Here is a 7,789-nt window from a genome sequence, read left to right as displayed (position 1 = left end):
GTCAAATAGTGCCGGGTACTACCACTAGCCTCCCCATTGGCACTATCCCTATGATGAGCAATATAGAAAGGTTAAAATGTTTACTTCAAAACCTCCCTGTTTAAGTGTAATTAATTATGGATTTTATCCCTTCCAAAAGAATGCTCACACAAGTCTCACAAATGTGTCGAATATATTAAGTTTGTTTTGCTTTTCCTTAAGGTTGAAGTGTTTGCCTCTACTTGGATTTTACTTCTCTTGAATAATATCCATTTTCTTTTCTTTATCTCTCTCTCTCTTTTTGTTATTCTCAAGTAATTTTCATGAGAGAGCAGAATAGAGAATTAATCTTACATATCATATATATGTATATCATGCAAACAACATTTTCATTATGCTCAAGGATTCATAATTTCTCACAAGTTATTTTAAATCAAAATTTTAAGCATAAACTTGTGTATTTCATAGTTATGGTATAGACAAAGATATATTATAGTTTGGGCAAGCCATGAAACAATTTCTAAAAGTATAAGTCAATCAATATATGTAGACATGATATCAAAAATTAATAGTTAAAGACCTTAATCATGTCATAATAAGATTTAAGTTATTGACTTTGCTCAAGAAGTATCTAGAATTATCAATTCATTCTCCATTCTTCAGTCAAATACCTACTAGATTTCTTACGTATGAACCTTTGGCTGAAGAAAGTCCTTTCTCTTGTTTGCATGTGAGAGTTTATTGTATTTTATGTGGAGGTGTCCTTCAAGCTGAAATCTCTCATTTTCTTTCTTGAAGGAGAGTCATTAGTTTCTTTAAGATACAGAGCATTCATCCAACATATATATATTTTTTAATTAGATGACTCAATATGAGGTATGATAATAATTGCATGTTGAGTCACTTTACTCAAGAGATTGCCTAAATGTAAGCAAGCACATATCATTTGAACTAAAGGGATAGATTCATTAACCAAGATAGTTCAATGACAAGCATGTGAGGCAATAGAAAGATCTATCAAGGTCAAATGAATTTAGTTTAGATTATATTTGCTTAAGATAATTATCAATAAGATATGTTAACTAAGTTTTAATCAATTTATCTTAACCGTTTGTTTCTATCAAAATTCAGATTATGATTTATTTGTTATCAATAAAATATGATTCATTAAAGTTGAATTGAAGTCTTGCACAAGGTCACATAATGAGCATACAACCTGGTCTACTAGCTGTATGATAAAATAATTATTCTATCATGCTTCAATACAGCTTTAAACAGCAGATCTACTTTGCTCATCCTTTTCAAATTCTACAAGATGGGGTCATAGACATACCTTCTTCATGCCAATCTTCTATAAGAGTTTTCTTGTGGACTAACTTTGGTCAATGAAGATCCCCTTTCTTGTTTGTCTTAATTTGGAGTTTGAGAGAAGATGTTAATTCATTCATCATACATATTTCAAACTCACCTTACATGAGCTTAGTAAAATCTTCATATAACTCTTCATTAGTAGAACCAAAAAAAATGAAGTCATCAATGCATGCCTTGAGCAAATAAGATATCACAAATTCTTCTTTTTGATGCATAGATTTATCACTATTACTTTCTATCAAAAAGGTTACTTAAGCTTTTATGTATCATGCTTTTGATGCTTGTTTCAAATCATATATTGCTTTATCATATTTGTAATGAGTGTTTTCAAATATGGTGGTTATTTAACATATATCTTCTTTAATAAAGTAAGCACATAGGAGTCCATTCTACACACTCATTTGATGGACTATAAAGCTCATAAAGCAAGCAAATGATGATGGTGATCTTTACTTCTAATCATGCAAAAATTTCATCAAGATCTATTTCATCTTTTCTTGATTTAGTCTTTTAGTAGTCATCAATTTTTCTTCATTAAGTGCATTTCTGAAAAACTCAATTTGGTTCTAATTATTAACATATTTTTAGATTGTTATATGTAAAAGATTAACCATATACATATATAATTTGATCTTAGTATCTTGATAATAAATCATTAGTCTCATAAAGAATAAAATGACTTGATATTTCTGCAACTAAAATCTTTTCATTGAATATTCTATATGCATTGCTTGATGAATGATATCCAAGGATAGACATATCTCTATCAGATTTGGCATTATTTTCATAATAACATGTACGACTGAAAAATATGAAAGATATGCAACGGTTCATTTTCCATTTTTCAGAAGATCAAAATTTTCATCAAAAATAGAAATCATATGTATGACAAGCAGTGATGATAGTCTTTTAAAAATTATTTAAGTAGATGACTATCATACATAATTGTCTTTTTCATTTCTTCAAGAATTCTATTAATCCTATTTTGCTTATGGTGTCCTTGGTGCTGAAATCATTGGATTTAATATTATTTTCTGTATAACCTTTATCAGGATTTTGGTTTTCAACACTGTGCCATGATACTCTTTATCTTCACAGTTTGGAAACCTTTATCATTTGAACCACTTTTACAAGATTTAGTAAATACAGAAAAATACTTCAGTTTTATTTTTCAAGAATAAATCCAATGTAAGCTTTTGAAAAACTTGGAGATGGAAACAACATCTTTAGATTTAGAAATAATTTTTGTTTGTTTCCTTAGTTAGCATGCATAGCAAAACTTTGACCTTTAAGTAGATAATCTAAGTAAGCCTATGGCAAGGTCTTTTGAGATTAAGTACATACTAGCATGAGTTGATTTTATATGCCAAAGATGGTTTCTTTAATCTTGGTATTCATAGTGCATATATTCCAAAGCATACCAAGTACACATTATCATATTTATGATTAATAAACAATAATCCCATGGATACAAATTCTTAATCAAGCATATAGAGAATTCATAGAGTTATTCTTAATAAATTAATTAATCATTTAGCAACTTATCCAATAGTGAGTAAAGTATACTAAAAAATGAAGAGATTTGATTATATTTCCAAAAGTATTTTCTATATCACAAAATTGATCACTACTAGCAAATCATATCAAATACTAAAGCACAAATAATGATGAGATACAAGAATTACTGATTTCATTATTATTTTTTTTGTTAATAACTTTTTAAGTTTCTTTATGTTCCATAGGTACCTTGGTACACCTATGTGTACATCCTCATTTTCTCATTTTGGGTACCCAAGCTTGCTTGAGTCCTTGAGAGTTAGGACATATGGTTCCTTTTGGAACCCATATCTGTTTAATAGTAATAACTTTACCATTTGATTTAATTATACTAGAACGATAGGTAAAGTTGTTATTCCCATCCTTTTCATTTTTGAAATAAGTTATCTTATTTAATGGTTTGCTTGGTAAATTGATAACCTTTTTCTCTAGAGATTTATGGCTAAGTGAGGGAGTCAAGCTAAATTTTGATTTATCAAAAACAGCATGTTGGCTTTCAAACATCATTTTTAATCTTTCTGAACTTACAGTGAATTTGTTAATAAAACATCTTAATTGGTTAATTTCTTTACTTAAGTTTTGATTTTCTTTAATTAAGCTATGATTTTTCTGAATCAATTCTTCTGAAAATGACCTTAAGCTTTTATTTTCAGAATTTAGTTTCTTAAGATTTTTATTCTTTACAGTTAATTTTCTACATTCACTATACAACTCATGAAAAGCATTTAATAATTCATCATAAGAGAATTCTTCTTGAAAATCATTTGAGGTAAGAGTAGATTCAGATTTTACCTTGTCTTCTTGTGCCATAAAGCACAAGTCAGTTACCTCTTGTAGTTTCTTGGAGCTAATATCATCATTGTTGCTCCTAACCTTTATTTTTTGGCTTGACTCTTTCTTGGTCAAGGCTTTCTTCCTTTTTATCTCTTTCTTCCTTTCTTCTTGCTTCCTCTTTTTCTTTGTCTTTAGGAAACTGATTTGCCTCGGAGTCGACTCGGTTATCTTGAGGGTCGACTCTGAAATACTTGGAGTCGACTCGACTGAGGTGGGAGATTCAACACCTTTTTCTGCAGTCTCATTGTTAGAATGTAATTGAAGCACATGAGAGCTAATCTGAGATTTATCATAAATATTTTCTAAAGTATCCCAGATCTCCTTAGCAGATAAGCATGCAGAAATTTCATTAAACTTTGTTTCTTGAATAGCACAATATAATATGTTCATAGCATCAGCATTCAATTGTGCTAAGTCCTTTTCATTAAAAGTTTGAGAGAGTGTGTGAAGATCATTTATTATGATTTTCCATAAATAATAGTTTTGTGATTGAATAAAGATGCGCATGCGTATTTTCCAATGTGTATAGTTTATGCCATTAAATAGTGGTGGTGTATCAATCGATTGTCCTTCTCCTAGAAAACTATCTATTTGAGTTGTCATGATCTTTGGCTCTAGTCGGTTAAGACTACAAATAATATTTGAGCACCTGCTCTAATACCACTTGTTGCCCAGTAGATACAACCCAAGAGGGGGGGTGAATTGGGTCTTTTAAAACTTTTATGCTACTTCTAAAACTTTTTGATTAACTATGCTAAGTTGTATAGATGCACAGTGAAAGTTAAACTTAGCAAGGGTTTGATGTATAGACTTCGACTTGATTAAATATGCTTGCAACTAAAGGATGTGCGGATAAGAATTAAGCAAGCAATTTATCTAAGTAAGTAAGTGTGTTAGTTAGACAATAACTAGAGGCATTACAAACACAAAGGACATATAGTGGTTCGGTGCACCCCAGCACCTACATCCACTCCCCAAGACCTCTTGGGAATTTCACTATAATCCTACCGATTACAGCCAGTTGTTTTACAAGCTCACAACCCAACTTGTTGTTTTACGAGCGCACAACGAACTCGGTCGGTTTTTCCAGGCTCACCGACTAGAACCTCCCCGATTGTTTTCCCGGGATCACAATCAAACCCTTACACGTTGGTTTTACCCTCGGCTCACCAACAAACCTAACACCGTTGGTTTTCCCCTTTGGCTCACCAACAAACCTAACACCGTTGGTTTTTCTTTGGCTCACCAACAAACCTTAACCCCTTGATTCAATCCCTTGATTGAATCAAGTTACAAGATATTAAAACAAAGTATAAAACAAAACAAAGCTTCTTAAACAAGCAAATATGAAAATATAAACAAATAGAGTAAAGAGAAGCCCTCAAACGAGTTTTGAAGATGGAGGAGCTCGGCTTCTTCTTTACTTAATCCTCCTCTGATTTGGCATGAAGTAGAGGATCCCCGAGGCAGCACACGGATGGAGAGAAAGCTTTCGGATTCACTTGGATGCTCTTCTTCTCTCTATTTCGTTTTGGATGGCCCTTTTGTGCTTATGGGAGATTTTCTTTGTAATCTCTTTGAGATCTCTTTTCTAGATGATCTCTCCCACTTCCATGAGTTCTCCCCTAGCTCTCTTCTTGTTTTTATAGCTTTAGATGGCGTGGAAACAAGAATATAGCCGTTAGAGACAAGAAAAAGAGCCGTTGGACACAGTCTGCATTTCCTGACAATGTTACCGTTGGGATCGGAGTCGACTCGCGCGATCAGGAGTCGGCTCGCCTGTTGCAGGAGTCGGCTCGTGTTTTACCGGAGACGACTCGGCCACTGTTCCAAATTTGAATTAATGTGCTTGCCTCGACTGGGAGTCGACTCGTCTTAACCTGGAGTCGACTCGCCAACTTCTGGAGCTGACTTGGCAATTTCGGAGTCGGCTCATCCACTGAAGTCCGTGGATCCAATTTTGAATTTTGTCCTCTCGAGTCGACTCGACTGTCCTGGGAGTCGACTCGAATCTCAGAGCCCGAACTCCCGATCCTCTGTCTTTTGGCTCGTCCAGTCTTGGAGTCGACTCGAACTTCCTTGGAGTCGACTCGGCTCTCAGTTTGCGAAACACAGCCTTCTGCCATCTTGGTGTAGCGCTGCCTTGGAGTCGACTCGAGCTGTCTGGGAGTCGACTCGAATCTCAGAGGCAGTAACTTGGTTTTCTGTCTGTTGATGGTCGCGGAGTCTCGGAGTCGACTCGTGCAATGCGGGAGTCGACTCGAATCTCAGAGTCCCAAAAATGCTCTCTGACTTTTTCTTTGTGTTCCGCTGAGAGTCGACTCTTGCTTTCTTTGGAGTCAACCTACCAACCATCGGAGTCGACTCGCGTTCCACTGGAGTCGACTCGAATCTCAGACCCGAAAACTGCTCTCTGACTTTTCTGCCTGTGACTCCTAGGAGTCGACTCATACTTCTCCGGAGTCGACTCATACTTCTCCGGAGTCGACTCGAATTCCACTGGAGTCGACTCGAAGACTGTTCTTTTGAATTTTTCTTTTGATTTTACTCCTCCAATTTGAATCCTTTGAACTTTAAACTTGGGCCAATAAATTGTAGCTTTCTTCCAACTTGAGAGCTTTGGAGGCCTTCTTGTGTTCTTCCAACTTGCTATGTTCCTTGCAAAATAAATATCTTTCTCCTTGCAACATAAACATTAGTATCTATACTTCAAGGTTTTGTGATCATCAAAATCAATCTATGAATCAATCTTTGGGTCATCATGTAGGTTCTATTTATAAAGTTGACCTTGGAGCTTGCCTTGGGGTGTCCTGCATGACTTAGCGGAAGCTCGAGGGCTTCGCAACTACAGGTTTTATTTATAAAGTCATCACTCGAGCTCGGCTCGGAATGCCCTGCGGCGTCAATGGGAATCCAAGGAAGAGCACCCCCATCCGCAGGATTGTACAAGTACGCGTCTGATCTGAGTGGGGGGCATTTACAAAGTCATCCCTCGAGCTCGGCTCGGGATGCCCTGTGGCGTCAACGGGGAGCCAAGGAAGAGCAACCCCATCCGCAGGATTCTACAAATACGCCTCAGATCTGAGTGGGGGGCATCTACAAAGTCATCCCTAGAGCTCGGCTCGGGATGCCTTGCGGCGTCAACAAGGAGCCATGGAAGAACACCCCCGTTCGCAGGATTCTACAAGTACGCCCCTGATCCGAGTGGAGGGCATCTACAAAGTCATCCCTTAAGCTCGGCTCAGGATGCCCTGCGGCATCAACGGAGAGCCAAGGAAGAGCACCCCCGTCCGCAGGATTCCACAAGCACGCCTCCGATCCGAGTAGGAGGGCAATTGCGAGGTTTGTTTGAATCTTGCTACTATTGAGTGGATTTCTATTCTCGGGTAGATGCTTATCTCCGAGCTCATTATTATTTCCGAGCAGGCATTGTCCCTCGGGTGGATTTCTAATCTCGAGTTGGCTTTGGCCCTCGAGTGAATTTCTATTCTCAGATAGATGCTTATCCCCGAGCTCATTATTATTCTCGAGCTGGCATTGTCCCTCGGGTGGATTTCTAATCTCGAGTTGGCTTTGGCTCTCGGGTGGATTTCTATTCTTGGGTAGATACTTATCCCCGAGCTCATTATTATTTCCGAGCTGGCATTATCCCTCGGGTAGATTTCTAATCTCGAGTTGACTTTGGCCCTCGAGTAGATTTCTATTCTCGGGTAGATGCTTATCCCCAAGATCATTATTATTCCCGAGTTGGCATTGTCTCTTGGGTGGATTTCTAACCTCAAGTTGGCTTTGGCCCTCGAGTGGATTTCTATTCTCGGGTAGATGTTTATCCCCAAGCTCATTATTATTCCCGAGTTGGCATTGTCCCTCGGGTGGATTTTTAATTTCGAGTTGGCTTTGGCCCTCGAGTGGATTTTTATTCTCGGGTAAATACTTATCCCCAAGCTCATTATTATTTCCGAGTTGGCATTGTCTCTCGGGTGGATTTCCAATCTCGAGTTGGCTTTGGCCCTTGAGTGGATTTCTATTCTCGGGTAGATGCTTATCC

This window comes from Phoenix dactylifera, chromosome 12 (assembly GCF_051530095.1).
Source record: "Phoenix dactylifera cultivar Ajwa chromosome 12, Ajwa_hap1_PhDact_Kaust_v1.1, whole genome shotgun sequence".
Taxonomy (NCBI): Eukaryota; Viridiplantae; Streptophyta; class Magnoliopsida; order Arecales; family Arecaceae; genus Phoenix; species Phoenix dactylifera.
The sequence above is the reverse complement of the archived record's forward strand: the minus strand, read 5'-3'. Positions refer to the sequence as shown.